Raw genomic sequence first — 22718 nt, forward strand, 5'->3', positions numbered from 1 at the left:
TATAGGGTCTATATCCCCCATATATAGGATCATGTATAGTGTATAGGGCTCAGCACCCACAGGTTATAGGGTCTATATCCCCCATATATAGGATCATGTATAGTGTATAGAGATCAGCACCTACAGGTTATAGGGTCTATATCCCCCATATATAGGATCATGTATAGTGTATAGAGATCAGCACCCACAGGTTATAGGGTCTATATCCCCCATATATAGGATCATGTATAGTGTATAGGGCTCAGCACCCACAGGTTATAGGGTCTATATCCCCCATATATAGGATCATGTATAGAGATCAGCGCCTACAGGTTATAGGGTCTATATGCCCCATATATAGGATCATGTATAGTGTATAGAGATCAGCACCTACAGGTTATAGGGTCTATATCCCCCATATATAGGATCATGTATAGTGTATAGAGATCAGCACCTACAGGTTATAGGGTCTATATCCCCCATATATAGGATCATGTATAGTGTATAGAGATCAGCACCCACAAGTTATAGGGTCTATATCCCCCATATATAGGATCATGTATAGTGTATAGGGCTCAGCACCCACAGGTTATAGGGTCTATATCCCCCATATATAGGATCATGTATAGTGTATAGAGATCAGCACCCACAGGTTATAGGGTCAATATCCCCATATATAGGATCATGTATAGTGTATAGGGCTCAGCACCCACAGGTTATAGGGTCTTTATCCCCCATATAGAGGATCCTGTATAGTGTATAGAGATCAGCACCTACAGGTTATAGGGTCTATATCCCCCATATATAGGATCATGTATAGTGTATAGAGATCAGCACCTACAGGTTATAGGGTCTATATCCCCCATATAGAGGATCCTGTATAGTGTATAGAGATCAGCACCCACAGGTTATAGGGTCTATATCCCCCATATATAGGATCCTGTACCCCCATGAGGATGCCCCCCTCTCCACACACTTAGACGCTCCCCCGACTCCCTGAAAGATGCTTTTGAAATTACTTTTTCCCCCTCCGCATCTTTCCTTATAAAAGACGAGCACCGCTTCATTGTGCAGAATAATTCATATAGAGAAGAGCAATTTGCTAACTGCAGAACCTCAGCTTCGCTTCCATTGAGAGGCAGAAAGGGCCATTGGCTGAATATAAGACACAATACAAACTGCAGCATTACCGGCCTATTGTCAGGAAGATTACTGTAAACCCCCGCCCGCTCACTCACTATATTCCCTCCTCTGACCACCCCTATCTTGTCTGGCTTTTATACAGTGATACCTGTATAGATGTATAATGTATCCAAATGTGATACTGTATCCAAATATAATGTGATACTATATGCTGGATATCAGTGACACCGCTATTCTGGGCATGAGAATGCGCACAGATACAGTATATCAATGGTCTTCAACCTGCGGACCTCCAGATGTTGCAAAACTACAACTCCCAGCATGCCCGGACAGCCAACGGCTGTCCGGGCATGCTGGGAGTTGTAGTTTTGCAACATCTGGAGTTCCGCAGGTTGAAGACCACTGCAGTATATACAGTACGGCACCTCCATACCCACATATAGACGTCCTGCAGCCATGTTATACTATATAATGAATTTATACTGTCCGGGCATGCTGGGAGTTGTAGTTTTGCAACATCTGGAGATATGCAGGTTAAAGACCACTGCAGTATATACAGTATAATACACACACACATATATATATATATATATATATATATATATATATATATATATATATATACAGTATGGCAGCTCATACCCACATATAGACCTCCTGCAGCCATGTTATACTATATAATGTATGTATACTGTCAGCCAGTGATCCTCAAACTGTGGACCTCCAGCTGTTGCGAAAATACAACGTTGGCATGTCTTGGCATGCTGGGAGTTGTAGTTGTGCTACACCTAGAGGTTCACTGTTCGGAGACCACTGCCCTATAGTTACGCCCTAATGAGCACTGTTATATCAGCCCCATATAGGGAAGTTGTGGTGGCAAAACTGGCTGTTCGGGCGTGCTGGGAGTTGTAGTTTTGCAACAGCTGGAGACACATTGGGTGTAAAGTTTTTTACATGTTTTATAATTTTCCTTCCATTCATAAAATTCTGGAGAATCCCTTTAAATTGTGCGTGACGCTTCTTTATGATGACTACTAACCTTGAAGCCCCTCCCTATTATTAAGGCCCCTCCCCCTAATAGAGGCCCCTCCCCTCAGACTATCTACTGTAGTCTCCTTATAAGGTTTCTTTTCTCAGATCCTTGTAGTTTATGTTCTTCTCTCCTTACTGTAATCCTCTCTGCTTACTCTCTGCAGGGCTTGTGCGTCTACACCGGAGCCAATCAGAACAAGCAGAGCTGCAGTGTAAAGCAGAGGGGAAGAATGATATTGTGAGTCCTTATGTGGGGGGGTACCCTGTAGGGTGTAATCAGGGTCTAGGACGTGGAATATTCTGCTCTGGGGGCTCTTGTGATGTCTCGGACCCGCTGAGTTGTTTGGGGTCTGAGCTGCGGTCACTGTAACCCAATAACGTAGACGCCGGACGTCACCGTCCCAGAGAGGAGCTTCAGCTGTTGTGGGGGGATAGGTGGGCGACTATTTTATTCCTGCGCTGTGATGTGTGTGAAGAGATATATGTGTCGTATGTGTATTGTGTATATATATAATATTTATGGTATATTTTATCTGTTTGTATAATATATGTTGCTGCAGAACACGGCAGAATACTCTCCGTGCAATATATATATATCTGAAAGGTGTCTAGAAAAGGGGGCGTGGCTAAGAAAAGTTGTAAAATGCGCCATATTTATTAATGATCTGCACCATTGTTTTGATTCTAACTACTTGGTGTAATAGTTTGTAAATGTGTCCATCATGTCCACCAGTTCTATCGCAGGTTACAGCTCTGGGATCCATTTGTAGCATCTTTTGTTTGGTCGAGTTTTATATTGAACTTTAAAATAATAAATCTCCAGCGTTGTCTGAATGTATAGAATGTATGTATACTGTACGTGTGTGTATACGGTATATGTGTGTGTGTGTGTGTGCAGCTCTTTGTATGTGTTTATACTCTGTATGTGTGTGTATACGGTATGTGTGTATACTCTGTGTGTGTGCAGCCTATTGTATGTGTGTATACTCTGATGTGTGTATTCTTTATCTGTGTATATAGCATATTGTGTGTGTGTGTATACTCTGTATGTGTGTATAATGTATGTGTGTGTGCAGCATATTGTGTGTATACTCTGATGTGTGTATTCTTTATCTGTGTGTATAGCATATTGTGTGTGTGTATTGTATGTGTGTATACTCTGTGTGTGTGTGCAAGCTATTGTATGTGTGTATACTCTGGTGTGTGTGTGTGTGTGTGTATACGGTATGTGTGTATACTCTGTGTGTGCAGCATGTTGTGTGTATACTCTGTGTGTGCAGCATGTTGTGTGTATACTCTGTGTGTGCAGCATGTTGCGTGTATACTCTGATGTGTGTATTCTTTATCTGTGTGTATAGCATATTGTGTGTGTGTATTGTATGTGTGTATACTCTGGTGTGTGTGTGTGTGTGTGTATACGGTATGTGTGTATACTCTGTGTGTGCAGCATGTTGTGTGTATACTCTGTGTGTGCAGCATGTTGTGTGTATATTCTGATGTGTGTATTCTTTGTGTGTATATCATATTGTGTGTACATTAGATGCTCTGGCGTTCATTGTCACATTGTTCTTCTCTTAGTTGCTGCAGTGAATTGTAAGCTGCTTACACATAATGCTGGAGAGCTGTCACCTCTTTATAGCTGAGTGTGTGTTTAGCCGCTTGTGTAACTCTAATATAAGTGAATGCAGGGATCAGCGGACACATACGGCCCCTTCTCCATTAAATCTCTACATATATAAGACATCCTGGGGATAGGCCATAAATGTCTACATTGGGAAGACCCCTTTTTAATACTAGCAGAGTGTCCCCTATTGTGCCAGCAGAATGCCCCCTATTGTGCCAGTAGAGTGCCCCCCTATTGTGCCAGTAGAGTGCCCCCCTATTGTGCCAGCAGAGTGCCCCCCTATTGTGCCAGCAGAGTGTCCCCTATTGTGCCAGCAGAATGCCCCCCTATTGTGCCAGCAGAATGCCCCCCCTATTGTGCCAGCAGAGTGCCCCCCTATTGTGCCAGCAGAGTGCCCCCCTATTGTGCCAGCAGAGTGCCCCCCTATTGTGCCAGCAGAGTGCCCCCCTATTGTGCCCTCAGAGTGCCCCCTGTTGTGCCAGCAGAGTGCCTTCCTGTTGTGTCAGCAGAGTGCCCCCTGTTGTGTCAGCAGAGTGCCCCCCTGTTGTGCCAGCAGATCGCCCACTGTTTTGCAAGCAGAGTGCCCCCCTATTGTGCCAGAAGAGTGCCCCCTATTGTGCCAGCAGAGTACCCCCTGTTGTGTCAGCAGAGTGCCCCCCTGTTGTGTCAGCAGAGTGCCCCCTATTGTGTCAGCAGAGTGCCCCCCTATTGTGCCAGCAGAGTGCCCCCTGTTTTGCCTGCAGAGTGCCCCCCTGTTGTGCCAGCAGAGTGCCCCCCTATTGTGCCAGCAGAGTGCCCCCCTATTGTGCCAGCAGAGTGCCCCCCTATTGTGCCAGCAGAGTGCCCCCCTATTGTGCCAGCAGAGTGCCCCCCTATTGTGCCAGCAGAGTGCCCCCCTATTGTGCCAGCAGAGTGCCCCCCTATTGTGCCAGCAGAGTGCCCCCCTATTGTGCCAGCAGAGTGCCCCCCTATTGTGCCAGCAGAGTGCCCCCCTGTTGTGCCAGCAGAGTGCCCCCCTGTTGTGTCAGCAGAGTGCCCCCCTGTTGTGTCAGCAGAGTGCCCCCCTGTTGTGTCAGCAGAGTGCCCCCTATTGTGTCAGCAGAGTGCCCCCCTATTGTGCCAGCAGAGTGCCCCCTGTTTTGCCTGCAGAGTGCCTTCCTGTTGTGCCAGCAGAGTGCTCCCCTATTGTTCCTGCAGAGTGCCCCCTATTATGCCCGCAGAGTGCCCCTATACTGCACATATACTGAGAGGAGGGGACATTAGAATATACCGCCTCTCCTGCCCTTCACAAGATGTAGAATAATAACCTTGTATGCCCTGCGCCCGCCATGAGTGCCCCGCTTCACTGCAGAGAAGGGTGCTGATTGGTAATTACAGGTCTAGTTACACCGCTACAGCCTATGTCTGTGCTCAGGCGCCAATCAATCAATACGCCATTTTCATGACTGCAAAGTTTATAGCAGGGGCCCCAGCGCTCTACACACAGGCAGATGACCAGCAGGGGGGCCACAGGGTGTATACGGTCAGTGCGCACACTATGGCGCAACTATCATTGTCTCTTCCCAATTATTTACGTGTTTTCAGCAGTTTTACAGCTTGCGCCTTATTTACATTTTCTTTTGTGCAATTTTTTTTTGCATTTCATTTGCGCTTTATCATTTTTGTATTCTTGCACTTGGAGGGGGCGTGGCTTAGTGTGCGTAACAACATTTTTTCAATTTATCATCTCTGTAAAAATAATTGTTCCGTAAAAGAAATTGCGCAAGTATAGTCCACTCCCTAGGCGGCAAAGGATGTGAGCAGCTCAATGGGGCCCCTGCTGCAGTGGTGGTGACCGCACGGCCACACCCCCGCGTGACGTTACACCACACCCCCTCCATTCATGTCTATGGGAGGGGGCGTGTCAGCCGAACACCCCTCCCCATAGACATGAATGGAGGGGGCGTGGCATCCTGAGGGGCGTGGCATCACGATCACGGCCTTCGGCTCTGAGCGTTCTGAACAAAATCTTCAGAACGCTGGAGCACTGGAGTGTCCCTCTAAGAAATCCACCTAATATATTGCGCAATATCTTAAATTAGATACAGAAACCCCTAAAAAAAAAAAACTGCGTACATAAAAAATAAATATTGCGCAAATTTTCCTGCAATGTATAAATCCCCTCCACCCACATAATCAGCATGTTCTGTACTGTAGATGACCTCCGCCATCTTGAATCTACAGCTTCCGGGTGGTGCCGTCTTGGCCACCGCCCATCTTCGCACTTTATTTCCAGACGTTCTATAAAAAGTCGCCATCCCTCCTGCGCTCGTCTTATTGTGAGGCGCTGGTTATAAATACCCGGGGTGCACGTCTCCCCGCCGTACGACAAAGTGGTAGATCTATGAATGCTGAAAATCCGGTGAGGACAGCAGAACGCGGCGGCGGCGGCGGTAATTACGTGCTGCAGTCTATCACGTTAATATCTGATTGGCTGATACTGACAGTGACAGCTCTGTGAATACTGAGAAACTCCTCTCCCAATTGTCCCTGTAATCCTGCTAAATCTTCATCAGACAAACGCCTGTCAGGTCCCATTGTCAGACGCTGCGCTGCGGGTCGTAGCCGGCGGCCATATCTGCTAATTAATCAAGGTGTGGACTCCGGAGCCGCGGCCTCACATTCCTTCAGGAAGCTGCGATGGAGGACGGCGGAATGATACCCATAGACCTCGCTGTCACTTAAAATATCTGAGCGCCACTAAAAAACGGAAGGGTTTAATTTATTTAATTTCACCATTGATTGCTGTGATTTTCACGATGAGACGCTATAATGACTGGCATGACCGATCGGTATTAGTCAGGGTCGGCCGCGGTTTTAGCCGCTGTCACGTCTGACCTCGTCCTATAAGAATGCGCAGAAATTCTACCAGCAATAAAATATTGGAGGTGACACGAAAGTAGAACAGGTTTAGGAACAGGTTAATCCATCCCAGGGCCCAGCCCAATAGTAATGACTGGTCTGAGCCCGGGATCTCTAGTGACGCCTGCTGGTCAGATCAGGAATCACTGCAGCTGGGAGGAAACCTGACAAGTGGAGGTCTAAACTTTTTATAATGATTTAAGAATCTGTAACATAAAAGAGATGAGCGCCCCCTATATCTGCAGACGGAAATCACAACTGGTGAAGACCCTCATAGAAGATCAGGGCAGGATCCCCCCTGTCTGCTCTATTCTGGTTTATCTGCATTTTTATGTTGTATTTATGGAGAAAGTGTGATCCACCCATAGATAACCCTATAAGTCCCTATATAATCCTGACTAATACTTTAAATACTTTACTTAACTTCCTGTATTAGTCCTGACTTACAGTATGTTCTATGCTAAAGTTATATCCAGAGCTGTACTCACTATTCTGCTGGTGAGGTCACTGTGTACATACATTACATTACTGATCCTGTACTGATCCTGAGTTATATCCTGTATTATACTCCAGAGCTGTACTCGCTATTCTGCTGGTGAGGTCACTGTGTACATATATTACATTACTTATCCTGTACTGATCCTGAGTTATATCCTGTATTATATTCCAGAGCTGTACTCACTATTCTGCTGGTGAGGTCACTGTGTACATACATTACATTACTTATCCTGTACTGATCCTGAGTTATATCCTGTATTATACCCCAGAGCTGTACTCACTATTCTGCTGGTGAGGTCACTGTGTACATACATTACATTACTGATCCTGTACTGATCCTGAGTTATATCCTGTATTATACTCCAGAGCTGTACTCACTATTCTGCTGGTGAGATCACTGTGTACATACATTACATTACTTATCCTGTACTGATCCTGAGTTATATCCTGTATTATACTCCAGAGCTGTACTCACTATTCTGCTGGTGAGGTCACTGTGTACATACATTACATTACTTATCCTGTACTGATCCTGAGTTATATCCTGTATTATACCCCAGAGATGTACTCACTATTCTGCTGGTGAGGTCACTGTGTACATACATTACATTACTTATCCTGTACTGATCCTGAGTTATATCCTGTATTATACTCCAGAGCTGTACTCACTATTCTGCTGGTGAGGTCACTGTGTACATACATTACATTACTTATCCTGTACTGATCCTGAGTTATATCCTGTATTATACCCCAGAGCTGTACTCACTATTCTGCTGGTGAGGTCACTGTGTACATATATTGCACTCACTATTCTTGTGATACATTGTGAGGATAGTAAATACCAATATGGAGGGGGTTACTCTGCTGTTAGGGCCACATCGAGAGATTCCACACGGATAAAGTTTCCTCCCGAATATTTGGTGTCAGGTGTTTATATATCACTCCGAGGAGAGGCCGAGCTGTGTATATGATCCGCGCTGTAAATATATAATTCTGCATTTGCAACTCTTAAAGAGCCAATACAGTGGAGATCAAAAGTTTGGGCCCCCCAGGTAAACATTTGTATTAATGTGTATAAAGAAGCCAAGGAAAGATGGAAAAGTCTCCGAAAGGCATCAAATTACAGATTAGACATTCTTATAATATGTCACCAAAAGTTACATTTTATTTCCATCATTTACACTTTCCAAATAACAGAAAACAAAATATGGCATCTGCAAAAGTTTGTGCCCCCTGCAGAGTTAATATCTTGTACTGCCCCCTTTGGCAAGTATCACAGCTTGTAAATGCTTTTTGTAGCAGCCAAGAGTCTTTCAATTCTTGTTTGAGGTATCTTTTCCCATTCTTCCTTACAAAAGTCTTCCAGTTCTTTGAGATTTCTGGGCTGTCTGTCACACACTGCTCTTTTAAGATCTATCCATAGATTTTCAATGATGTTGAGGTCAGGAGATTGCGAAGGCCATGGCAAAACCTTCAGTTTACGCCTCTTGATGTAATCCCCCGTGGATTTCGAGGTGTGTTTAGGATCATTATCCATTTGTAGAAGCCATCCTCTCTTTAACTTCAGCTTTTTCGCAGATGGCATCAAGTTAGCATCCAAAATTTGCTGAAATTTTATTGAATCCATTTTTCCTTCTACTCGTGAGATGTTCCCTGTGCCACTGGCTGCAATAAAACCCCAAAGCATGATTGATCCACCCCCATGCTTAACAGTTGGACAGAGGTTCTTTTCATTAAATTCTGTTCCCCTTCTTCTCCAAATGTACCTTTGCTCATTCCGGCAAAAAAGTTAAATTTTAACCTCATCGGTCCACAGGAAAGGGGTGTAAGAGTCCAAAACGATCCACGTATTATCCAGCTTTCTCAGAGCTCTGAATGGAAGCCTGAAAGGTCCATCTTTCCTATATCAGTAGACCGGTATTATAGTTGGGGGCCCCCTATACTGCTTAGTTCGTCATTCTGGAAGCAGAAAAGCAGGAGAGCTGAGGACGATCCATGTATTATCCAGCTTTCCCAGAGCTCTGAATAAAGGCCCAGAAGGTCTCTCTTTCTTATATCAGGAGACCAGTATTATAGTTGGGGGCTCCCTTTAAAGTTTAGCTTATCATTCTGGAAGCAGGAAAGTAGTGTAAGAGTCTAGAACGATCCACGTATTATCCAGCTTTCTCAGAACTCTGAATGGAAGCCTGAAAAGTCCATCTTTCCTATATCAGGAGACCGGTATTATAGTTGGGGGCCCCCTATACAGCTCCTCTCTGCCGGAGTTCCCCCACATTGTCAGGTAGCCCTTGTGTTCTCCCCATTGTCATTCTGCGTTCAGCTCCGCAGCCATAAAACCCTGGCAGCGTTTGTCATGGCGCTCGCTCGCAGCTCTCCCGCCGCTCGCAGACAATTGGGATTTTTTTCCCCAGCGCCTTTAACGACCTTTGTTTATAAAGCGCGGATGAAATTTGCTTCTAAATGTAAATTGGGAGGGAGAACGCGAGCGGGTAAGAAAAAAAAAGCAAGCGACCGGTTATTTGGCCTCTGCCAGTCACCTTCTGCGGGTGGAAGCGCTGCGGTTACCAGAGATCTGGGCGTAGAACCTGACACTGGGGGCTTCCTGCTGCCGGCTGTGAGGAAAAACGGAAAACGCCAGCTCAGCAGATCCGCGCCGGGCCAACGGTTCTCCAGCAGCTTCTGTTAAAGCGACCGCACGGGATGTATACACTAAATACAGGGTCAATTTCACATAAGCGCAGATTTTTGCGCAAGTGTCCGGTTTTCCAAGTTGCTGCACAAAATTTTAACGTGTCCTGCGTCACTTCATAAATTAACGCAAAAAACAGGAAGCCCTTGTATAGGGCAAAACAAATAAATGAATAAAAATGAGGAAATGCTCACACACATTTATACGTCATAGCACATGTGCGCATAAAAATATTTATTTAGTTTTGCGCATTCGATAAATTTAGTGCATCTGCAAACCACGCCCCCTGCATGATAAAGCCGCCGCAGACAAAATAATAAAATTGCGCAAAATTAGATGATAACTTTGGCGCGAGTCAAAATAACAAACAAAAAAAAAAAAAAAAACACCCTGCCCAGCAAAATCTTTTATTTTTTTAAATTTTTTTGCGCAAATGATAAAATGACAAATCACCTGTATAATGCTGCCCGCGGTTTGGGTCACACGACAACGGTCACCGGCGCATAAATTATATATTTATTTATGATATTTTTACTTTTATTTTTATTTATTATGAATCTTATGGTTTCCGTGAATATGAATGTTACATTGTTGCAGAATTATTATTTTTTTTCCCACCGGTGTGCCTCCAGCTGTTGCAAAGCTACAACTCCCAGCATTCCCGGACAGCCAACAGCTGTCCGGTATGCTGGGAGTTGTAGTTTTGCAACAGCTGGAGGCACACTGGTTGGGAAACACTGCATTCCACAATTTCTTGATATTATGTAATTATTCCCCCATCCTGGTGTTTCCTCTTTGTTTTTATTTGTATCTTTTTGTGTTTATGTTTTTTAGGGAACTTGTGACTTTTGTCAGTAAATACGTTTCTATATATATAAATAATGGTGTTTAGTGTATCCGCTGCTGTAGGTTGTGTAGGATTAGATTGTCAGATTGGTTTCCTACATAGGTCATATATTCACTGATCTGTCATTCAGGGCTTCGGAAAAGCTGGGTGTTGATTCCAATGGTTTATCAAAATGTTACTTCTGTATATAAGATCACAACCTCCTCTGTATATAAGATCGCAGCCTTCTCTGTATATAAGATCACAGCCTCCTCTGTATATAACATCACAGCCTTCTCTGTATATAAGATCACAGCCTCCTCTGTATATAACATCACAGCCTTCTCTGTATATAAGATCACAGCCTCCTCTGTATATAACATCACAGCCTTCTCTGTATATAAGATCACAGCCTCCTCTGTATATAACATCACAGCCTTCTCTGTATATAAGATCACAGCCTCCTCTGTATATAACATCACAGCCTTCTCTGTATATAAGATCACAGCCTCCTCTGTATATAAGATCACAGCCTCCTCTGTATATAAGATCGCAGCCTCCTCTGTATATAAGATCACAGCCTCCTCTGTATATAAGATCACAGTCTTCTCTGTATATAAGATCGCAGCCGTCTCTGTTTATACAATATAATAGAGCAGTCTCATCTGTTTATATCAGTATACAGAGGAGGCTGCGATCTAATATCTAGGAGGCTGTGATCTTATATACAGAGGAGGCTGTGACCTTATATACAGAGGAGGCTGAGATCTTATATATACAGGAAGCTGTGATCTTATATATAGGAGGCTGTGATCTTATACACAGAGGAGGCTGTTGTCTTATATACAAAGGAGGCTGTGATCTTATATACAGAGGAGGCTGTGATCTTATATACAGAGGAGGCTGTGATCTTATATACAGAAGAGGCTGCGATCTTATATACAGAGGAGGCTGTTGTCTTATATACAGAGGAGGCTGTGATCTTATATACAGAGGAGGCTGTGATCTTATATACAGAGGAGGCTGCGATCTTATATACAGAGGAGGCTGTGACCTTATATACAGAGGAGGCTGAGATCTTATATATACAGGAAGCTGTGATCTTATACAAAGGAGGCTGTGATCTTATATACAGAGGAGGCTGTGATCTTATATACAGAGGAGGCTGTGATCTTATATACAGAGGAGGCTGTGATCTTATATACAGAGGAGGCTGTGATCTTATATACAGAGGAGGCTGTTGTCTTATATACAGAGGAGGCTGTGATCTTATATACAGAGGAGGCTGTGATCTTATATACAGAGGAGGCTGCGATCTTATATACAGAGGAGGCTGCGATCTTGTATACAGAGGAGGCTGTGATCTTATATACAGAGAAGGCTGCGATCTTATATACAGAGGAGGCTGTTGTCTTATATACAGAGGAGGCTGTGATCTTATATACAGAGAAGGCTGTGATCTTATATACAGAGAGGCTGTGATCTTATATACAGTGGAGGCTGTGATCTTATATACAGAGAGGCTGTGATCTTGTATACAGAGAGGCTGTGATCTTGTATACAGAGAGGCTGTGATCTTGTATACAGAGGAGGCTGTGATCTTATATACAGAGGAGGCTGTGATCTTATATACAGAGGAGGCTGTGATCTTATATACAGAGAGGCTGCGATCTTATATACAGAGGAGGCTGTGATCTTATATCTGTGTACACAGGGTTGAGGCTCTAGAGACATTTAACCCCAATGTGATCTTTACACATAATATAATCAGAGGCGTCACATGCGCCATTTCACCCCTCATAATTCCGATATCTATGTTACGTCTGCCCCCCCCCCCCCCTACACTGCGCAGGGCAGGTCACATGACTTTTGTTTTCTGGCCTGTAAGAAAGTATATTTAGGGTAAATAGTCCGGATGTCTCTTTATTTTATTTATTATTTCTTTTTGTTTATTTGTTTCTTTTCCTGGTACGTTTGTCTTTCATCCCAATGGCCAAATCTTCACCTTGTACCATTATCTGCCACTAGGGGCAGTGCTCCATAGGAATCTATACCTGAGATATTGGGGCAAAGTGTTGGGTAACAAGTAACCAGGGGCCACACAGGACGGAGCTTGTGTCCATGGCGACCACATCTGTCCGGTCGCGCTGCGCTCCACGTGTACGCTGTGTTCGCTGTTACAATATGGCGCACGAGCCTCTGTAAATGTGTAAAACAATGTTGCAATTGTTCTAATGTCCGATATTTCTGAAGTCGTGGCGTCTTGGGGCGCGTTCACACCTACTTTACAGGTTCCGACCTAAATAATGCAACATGCGAGAAATGCCGGACACCGCGCCGAAAACCCACCGGATCCCTTTAAAGGGGTACTTCGCTGCTCAGTGTTTGGCAAAAAATGTTCCGAACGCGGGAGCTCGTGACATCATAGCTCCGCCCCCTCATGGCTTCACACGCCGCCCCCTCAATGCAAGTCTATAGGAGGGGGCGTGACGTCCGTCACGCCCCCTCCTATAGACTTGCATTGAGGGGGCGGCGTGTGACGCCATGATGGGGCGGGGCTATGATGTCACAAGCTCCCGACACCAGCATTCGGATCAGTTTGTTCCAAACGCTAAGCAGCGGAGTACCCCTTTAAAGGGGTACTCCTCTGGAAAAAAAATTCTGGTGCCAGAAAGTTAAACAGATTTGTAAATGACTTCTACTAAAAAATCTCAATCCTTCCAGTACTTATCAGCTGCTGTTATGATCCACAGGAAGTTCTTTTCTTTTTGGATTTCCTTTCTGTCTGACCACAGTGCTCTCTGCTGACACCTGTGTCCATTTTAGGAACTGTCCAGAGTAGGAGCAAATCTCCATAGAAAACTTATTCTGCTCTGAACAGTTCCTAAAATGGACAGAGGTGTCAGCAGAGAGCAAAAGAAAAGAACTTCCTGTGGATAATAACAGCAGCTGATAAGTATTGGAAGGATTAAGATTTTTTAATAGAAGTCATTTACAAATCTTCCCATAAATAATTTACAAATCTGTTTAGCTTTCTGGCACCAGTTGATTACATTTTTTTTTCTCCAGCGGATTAACCCTTTAAAGTCTTTCTGCGGCGTTGGCGTCTGGCATGTAGCGCCCCCTCTGGCGTCACATTGTTCTTTTCCATTATTCTTCCCCAATAACAGAGCAGAACCACAATATGAACTGCGCAAATGTGAACCCGGCCTTAGCGATAATTACGTAATAATCCACCGTAGCTGCACTAGTGGCGTTGTGGGCGACAAGTTCTCCGGATCCGGTTTTCTCCAGAATTTTTGGGTATTTTCGTGTTTCTCTTTCTACAAATAAAGTGATGTGCGGTGTAATAACATGCTGCCGCCATTAACTTGTCAAGTGCTGCAAACAATTTGCCGTCTCTACGGAAAGATGACAATGGAGGCAGCTGCGCCATTCTCTACCCGCAGTCTACGTCCCCCCTCCCCCCCCCCCCCGCCCAGGGATGAATGGGTTAAGCTGACGTGCCGGGCCGCCGGAGCAGCTGTTCGACAACATCCCGGACCCCATTGAGATTCAATTCACACGACAAGGAGAAGATTTGAAAACAAGACGGCGCAATCAGACACGAAGCGCGGCGCGTTAAGAGGGATAAACTGTGACTGTCACAATTGAGTTAGGACCATAATCCAGTTAGAGGAGCTTTTTATGCAGAATCACGTCATCCGCAGTAATTGGAGCCAAGCTGTCCCCTCGCAGTGAGCGTCACGTGACGCGTGTAGCAGAGCTGAGTGTGTCTGAGGCCGAAGGGCCGGAGCCTCCAACCTGGAGAACTTTGTCACAGACATAATTGGTTTTGTCAGATGTAGCAGAGCGGAGGAGACTATGTGCAGTATGATTAAATATATTAGATGTAGCAGAGCGGAGGATACTATGTGCAGTATAACTGAATATATTAGATGTAGCATAGCAGAGGAGACTATGTGCAGTATAACTGAATATGTCAGATGTAGCAGAGCGGAGGAGACTATGTGTAGTATAACTGAATATGTCAGATGTAGCAGAGCGGAGGAGACTATGTGCAGTATAACTGAATATATTAGATGTAGCAAAGCTGAGGTGACTATGTGCAGTATAACTGAATATATCAGATGTAGCAGAGCGGAGGAGACTATGTGCAGTATAACTGAATATGTCAGATGTAGCAGAGCGGAGGAGACTATGTGCAGTATAACTGAATATATTAGATGTAGCAGAGCTGAGGATACTATGTGCAGTATAACTGAATATATTAGATGTAGCAGAGCTGAGGATACTATGTGCAGTATAACTGAATATATTAGATGTAGCAGAGCTGAGGATACTATGTGCAGTATAACTGAATATATTAGATGTAGCAGAGCGGAGGAGACTATGTGCAGTATAACTGAATATGTCAGATGTAGCAGAGCGGAGGATACTATGTGCAGTATAACTGAATAACTGTATAACTGTTGGTTAGATATAGCAAAGCTGTGTTGGTCCCATATAGCAGAGCTGTGTTGGTCCCATATAGTCCCATATAGCAGAGCTGTGTTGGTCGCATATAGCAGAGCTGTGTTGGTCACATATAGCAGAGCTGTGTTGGTCACATATAGCAGAGCTGTGTTGGTCACATATAGCAGAGCTGTGTTGGTCACATATAGCAGAGCTGTGTTGGTCACATATAGCAGAGCTGTGTTGGTCACTTATAGCAGAGCTGTGTTGGTCACATATAGTAGAGCTGTGTTGGTCACATATAGCAGAGCTGTGTTGGTCACATATAGCAGAGCTGTGTTGGTCACATATAGCAGAGCTGTGTTGGTCACATATAGCAGAGCTGTGTTGGTCACTTATAGCAGAGCTGTGTTGGTCACATATAGTAGAGCTGTGTTGGTCACATATAGCAGAGCTGTGTTGGTCACATATAGCAGAGCTGTGTTGGTCACATATAGCAGAGCTGTGTTGGTCACATATAGCAGAGCTGTGTTGGTCATATATAGTAGAGATGTGTTGGTCAGATATAGCAGAGCTGTGTTGGTCACATATAGCAGAGCTGTGTTGGTCACATATAGCAGAGCTGTGTTGGTCACATATAGCAGAGCTGTGTTGGTCATATATAGTAGAGATGTGTTGGTCAGATATAGCAGAGCTGTGTTGGTCACATATAGCAGAGCTGTGTTGGTCACATATAGCAGAGCTGTGTTGGTCAGATATAGCAGAGCTGTGTTGGTCAGATATAGCAGAGCTGTGTTGGTCAGATATAGTAGAGCTGTGTTGGTCAGATATAGTAGAGCTGTGTTGGTCAGATATAGTAGAGCTGTGTTGGTCAGATATAGTAGAGCTGTGTTGGTCACATATAGCAGAGCTGAGTGTTTGCAGACAACTCATTCTGGTTGCAGCCTTTTATATTTGACATGACACATTCAGCACTGCTATATCATTCCATCCCTGGCGCTGCCTGTGTGATTGGGCCAATGTCTTCATCTTCTATTAGGTTGATAATGGCTGGGAATATTAATTGTCGGCGGTAATGGCTCAGGGATTGATCCGGGCTCCGGCTATAATGCATTCAGCTCTGACAGAGACAGCAATTTGCAGATTAGAGATGGAAGATGTGGAAATAGAAAGACTCTGAAGGACGTCTCTGCTCGGGTGTCGCTGGGTGACACCGCCGCCTTCTCCACCGCCTGCGCCGCGCTGCACCGACAACTGAGGAGGCTTAGGAAGTAAACTGATTATACAGGATACCTATGGCCCAATTCACACTGCAGCACATGCAGAAAATAAAATGTCCTCATAGCTAACAGCTGTCCGGGCATGCTGGGAGTTGTAGTTTTCATCATCAACAGGTCCACAGTTTGGAGATCACTAATTTAAGAAATCAAAGGATCAGCCACATTCAACCTGGGCATGCTGGGAGTTGTAGTTTTCCAATATCTGGAGATCCACACTTTGGCAACCACTGCCCTACAAAAGAAAAAAAAGTGTAGTAACAAAATTGTCCATAGAGGTTTAAGTAACAGCGCCACCTACTGACCACAATAGTATTAAAAACGTGAGGTTATTGGGTAAAGGCATCACAAGCCGTTATTTGGCGCCTATGTATGCGCTAAAGAAAAAGCGATCGTCAATATATCTGATCATGATAATTGGCAGAAGGGAATAAAGGAGGAAGAAGAAGAAGACGCTGTCACTAACGTGTCAGTCACAAGGGGAATAATAATCATGAAGTGCAGACGGATTTGGCTGGAATTAAAGATGAGTTTTGGTGCCAGGTTTTGCGCAATATAAAGATTCACTGAATTGTCTTTACTCCTAGGATGGTGCAGTACACAGGTTATACTATATATCCCCTATATACAATAGGCTGCACCTGGTGTGAAACATAAGAAAAGCATCAATGTAACCAGAGATGGAAAGATTATGGGTGGTTACAGTATTGTTACACATGTGTCGGGTGGTTACAGTATTGTTACACATGTGTCGGGTGGTTACAGTATTGTTACATGTGTCGGGTGGTTACAGTATTGTTACATGTGTCTGGTGGTTACAGTATTGTTACACATGTGTCGGGTGGTTACAGTATTGTTACACATGTGTCGGGTGGTTACAGTATTGTTACACATGTGTCGGGTGGTTACAGTATTGTTACACATGTGTCGGGTGGTTACAGTATTGTTACACATGTGTCGGGTGGTTACAGTATTGTTACACATGTGTCGGGTGGTTACAGTATTGTTACACATGTGTCGGGTGGTTACAGTATTGTTACATGTGTCGGGTGGTTACAGTATTGTTACATGTGTCGGGTGGTTACAGTATTGTTACATGTGTCTGGTGGTTACAGTATTGTTACATGTGTCGGGTGGTTACAGTATTGTTACATGTGTCGGGTGGTTACAGTATTGTTACATGTGTCGGGTGGTTACAGTATTGTTACATGTGTCGGGTGGTTACAGTATTGTTACATGTGTCGGGTGGTTACAGTATTGTTACACATGTGTCGGGTGGTTACAGTATTGTTACACATGTGTCGGGTGGTTACAGTATTGTTACACATGTGTCGGGTGGTTACAGTATTGTTACACATGTGTCGGGTGGTTACAGTATTGTTACACATGTGTCGGGTGGTTACAGTATTGTTACACATGTGTCGGGTGGTTACAGTATTGTTACACATGTGTCGGGTGGTTACAGTATTGTTACACATGTGTCGGGTGGTTACAGTATTGTTACATGTGTCGGGTGGTTACAGTATTGTTACACATGTGTCGGGTGGTTACAGTATTGTTACACATGTGTCGGGTGGTTACAGTATTGTTACACATGTGTCGGGTGGTTACAGTATTGTTACACATGTGTCGGGTGGTTACAGTATTGTTACACATGTGTCGGGTGGTTACAGTATTGTTACACATGTGTCGGGTGGTTACAGTATTGTTACACATGTGTCGGGTGGTTACAGTATTGTTACACATGTGTCGGGTGGTTACAGTATTGTTACACATGTGTCGGGTGGTTACAGTATTGTTACACATGTGTCGGGTGGTTACAGTATTGTTACACATGTGTCGGGTGGTTACAGTATTGTTACACATGTGTCGGGTGGTTACAGTATTGTTACACATGTGTCGGGTGGTTACAGTTTTGTTACACATGTGTCGGGTGGTTACAGTTTTGTTACACATGTGTCGGGTGGTTACAGTATTGTTACACATGTGTCGGGTGGTTACAGTATTGTTACACATGTGTCGGGTGGTTACAGTATTGTTACACATGTGTCGGGTGGTTACAGTATTGTTACACATGTGTCGGGTGGTTACAGTATTGTTACACATGTGTCGGGTGGTTACAGTATTGTTACACATGTGTCGGGTGGTTACAGTATTGTTACACATGTGTCGGGTGGTTACAGTATTGTTACACATGTGTCGGGTGGTTACAGTATTGTTACACATGTGTCGGGTGGTTACAGTATTGTTACACATGTGTCGGGTGGTTACAGTATTGTTACACATGTGTCGGGTGGTTACAGTATTGTTACACATGTGTCGGGTGGTTACAGTATTGTTACACATGTGTCGGGTGGTTACAGTATTGTTACACATGTCGGGTGGTTACAGTATTGTTACACGTGTCGGGTGGTTACAGTATTGTTACATGTGTCGGTGGTTACATACAATCTTGGCGCCCTCTTCGGCTGCGGCTCCTGTATTGGCACTGCTCCGCTGTTCTGCGCCTGTTCTCCGGTGACCCTGTATTTGGGCTTTTCGTGCTCCCCGCCGGCATTCTCTGCAGTCTCCGGGAGCTGCAGATGAATTATTTATCGGTGCAGCTTTCGCTGTGAGTGACGATCTGACAGGGATCGGGGCCACAATCCTTCACTGCACTACTGGACGCTACTTTTACATGGGAACAATGGTTGTCTTACATGGGACTGCAACAAATCCTGTACAACCCCAGACCTTGGTAGTGCCTAGAGGAAAGATAGATATGAGATAGATAGATATGTGATAGATAGATAGAGAGAGATAGATATGAGATAGATATGAGATAGATAGATAGATAGAGAGAGATAGATATGAGATAGATATGAGATAGATAGATAGATAGAGAGAGATAGATATGAGATAGATATGAGATAGATAGATAGATGGATATGAGATAGATAGATATGTGATAGATAGATATGAGATAGATATGAGATAGATAGACAGATAGATAGATATGAGATAGATATGAGATAGATAGATAGACAGATAGATAGATATGAGATAGATAGATAGATATGAGATAGATAGATATGAGATAGATAGATATGAGATAGATAGATAGATATGAGATAGATAGATATGAGATAGATAGATATGAGATAGATATGAGAGATAGATAGATATGAGATAGATAGATATGAGATAGATATGAGAGATAGATAGATATGAGATAGATAGATATGAGATAGATATGAGAGATAGATAGATATGAGATAGATAGATATGAGATAGATAGATATGAGATAGATATGAGATAGATAGATATGAGATACATAGATATGAGAGAGATAGATAGATAGATAGATAGATAGATAGATAGATAGATATGAGATAGATATGGGATAGATATGGGATAGATAGATATGGGATAGATAGATATTGGATAGATAGATATGGGATAGATAGATATGAGATAGATAGATATGAGATAGATAGATATGAGATAGATAGATATGAGATAGATAGATATGAGATAGATAGATAGATATGAGATAGATAGATATGAGATAGATAGATAGATATGAGATAGATATGATATAGATAGATATGGGATAGATAGATATGGGATAGATAGATATGAGATAGATAGATATGAGAGATAGATAGATAGATATGAGATATAGATAGATAGATATGAGATATAGATAGATAGATATGAGATAGATAGATATGAGATAGATAGATAGATATGAGATAGATAGATAGATATGAGATAGATAGATATGAGATAGATAGATAGACAGATAATCGATTATTACACAGATGGTTGACGATATGTTTTCGCTGGTAATCTATGACATCATATTTTGTAGTTGTACAGGATTGTATATATATATATATATATTTTTTTTCTTTCAGTTTTGTCTCAAAATCGTTCAAAAATCCTTCCTAAACCCAAAATTGAGGATAATGCATCCGGTATCTGCCCTCCAGTTAGTGATGATGGGAGGAGGAGGGAGGAGTCTTATCATTTCTTATCTGGGACAATTAGCAGCCACAATCCTAAATCCCTTTAGCTGGATGAGGATTTACTGACCGGCTGAACTGCAAATTGGCTTCTAAACTGCTCTGGTTATGGCTCTTAAAGGACCAGTAACCTGGAGATTATAGAAGGTCCACAGTGTTATAACGCATATCCGTCAAATATGTAATATATAGAGGTTATATCAGTACTGGAGCGTTATAAGAGGAGCGGCTAATATCAGTCACATATGATGTAATATATAGAGATTATATCAGTACTGGAGCGTTATAAGAGGAGCGGCTGATATCATCACATATGATGTAATATATAGAGATTATATCAGTACTGGAGCGTTATAAGAGGAGCGGCTGATATCATCACATATGATGTAATATATAGAGATTATATCAGTACTGGAGCGTTATAAGAGGAGCGGCTGATATCATCACATATGATATAATATATAGAGATTATATCAGTACTGGAGCGTTATAAGAGGAGCGGCTGATATCACATATGATGTAATATATAGAGATTATATCAGTACTGGAGCGTTATAAGAGAAGCGGCTGATATCACATATGATGTAATATATAGAGATTATATCAGTACTGGAGTGTTATAAGAGGAGCGGCTGATATCATCACATATGATGTAATATATAGAGATTATATCAGTACTGGAGCGTTATAAGAGGAGCGGCTGATATCATCACATATGATGTAATATATAGAGATTATATCAGTACTGGAGCGTTATAAGAGGAGCGGCTGATATCACATATGATGTAATATATAGAGGTTATATCAGTACTGGAGCGTTATAAGAGGAGCGGCTGATATCATCACATATGATGTAATATATAGAGGTTATATCAGTACTGGAGTGTTATAAGAGGAGAGGCTGATATCATCACATATGATGTAATATATAGAGATTATATCAGTACTGGAGCGTTATAAGAGGAGCGGCTGATATCATCACATATGATGTAATATATAGAGATTATATCAGTACTGGAGCGTTATAAGAGGAGCGGCTGATATCACATATGATGTAATATATAGAGATTATATCAGTACTGGAGCGTTATAAGAGGAGCGGCTGATATCATCACATATGATGTAATATATAGAGATTATATCAGTACTGGAGCGTTATAAGAGGAGCGGCTGATATCAGTCACATATGATGTAATATATAGAGATTATATCAGTACTGGAGCGTTATAAGAGGAGCGGCTGATATCATCACATATGATGTAATATATAGAGATTATATCAGTACTGGAGCGTTATAAGAGGAGCGGCTGATATCACATATGATGTAATATATAGAGGTTATATCAGTACTGGAGCGTTATAAGAGGAGCGGCTGATATCAGTCACATATGATGTAATATATAGAGATTATATCAGTACTGGAGCGTTATAAGAGGAGCGGCTGATATCATAATATATGATGTAATATATAGAGATTATATCAGTACTGGAGCGTTATAAGAGGAGCGGCTGATATCATCACATATGATGTAATATATAGAGGTTATATCAGTACTGGAGCGTTATAAGAGGAGCGGCTAATATCATCACATATGATGTAATATATAGAGATTATATCAGTACTGGAGTGTTATAAGAGGAGCGGCTGATATCATCACATATGATGTAATATATAGAGGTTATATCAGTACTGGAGTGTTATAAGAGGAGCGGCTGATATCAGTCACATATGATGTAATATATAGAGGTTATATCAGTACTGGAGCGTTATAAGAGGAGCGGCTGATATCACATATGATGTAATATATAGAGATTATATCTGTACTGGAGCGTTATAAGAGGAGAGGCTGATATCATCACATATGATGTAATATATAGAGATTATATCAGTACTGGAGCGTTATAAGAGGAGCGGCTGATATCACATATGATGTAATATATAGAGATTATATCAGTACTGGAGCGTTATAAGAGGAGCGGCTGATATCATCACATATGATGTAATATATAGAGGTTATATCAGTACTGGAGCGTTATAAGAGGAGCGGCTGATATCATCACATATGATGTAATATATAGAGATTATATCAGTACTGGAGTGTTATAAGAGGAGCGGCTGATATCACATATGATGGAATATATAGAGGTTATATCAGTACTGGAGCGTTATAAGAGGAGCGGCTGATATCATCACATATGATGTAATATATAGAGGTTATATCAGTACCAGAGCGTTATAAGAGGAGCGGCTGATATCATCACATATGATGTTATATATAGAGGTTA

General features: G+C 42.7%; 1 protein-coding gene across 2 annotated transcripts in view; it reads left to right on the forward strand.

Annotated features, from left to right (window-relative positions):
• The window catches only part of FLRT2 (fibronectin leucine rich transmembrane protein 2), a 72771-nt gene that overhangs the window by 42182 nt on the left and 7871 nt on the right, over positions 1-22718 (forward strand). The window contains exon 1 of one of the 2 annotated variants that reach the window (XM_056546308.1): positions 2373-2392. The exons of the other annotated variant lie outside the window; for it this stretch is intronic. The gene's annotated coding sequence lies outside the window, so the exon portion shown is untranslated. Of the gene's footprint in view, positions 1-2372; positions 2393-22718 lie in introns of those variants that run through there. 2 annotated transcript variants of the gene reach the window in all.

This window comes from Hyla sarda, chromosome 11 (genome assembly GCF_029499605.1).
Source record: "Hyla sarda isolate aHylSar1 chromosome 11, aHylSar1.hap1, whole genome shotgun sequence".
Classification (NCBI taxonomy): domain Eukaryota; kingdom Metazoa; phylum Chordata; class Amphibia; order Anura; family Hylidae; genus Hyla; species Hyla sarda.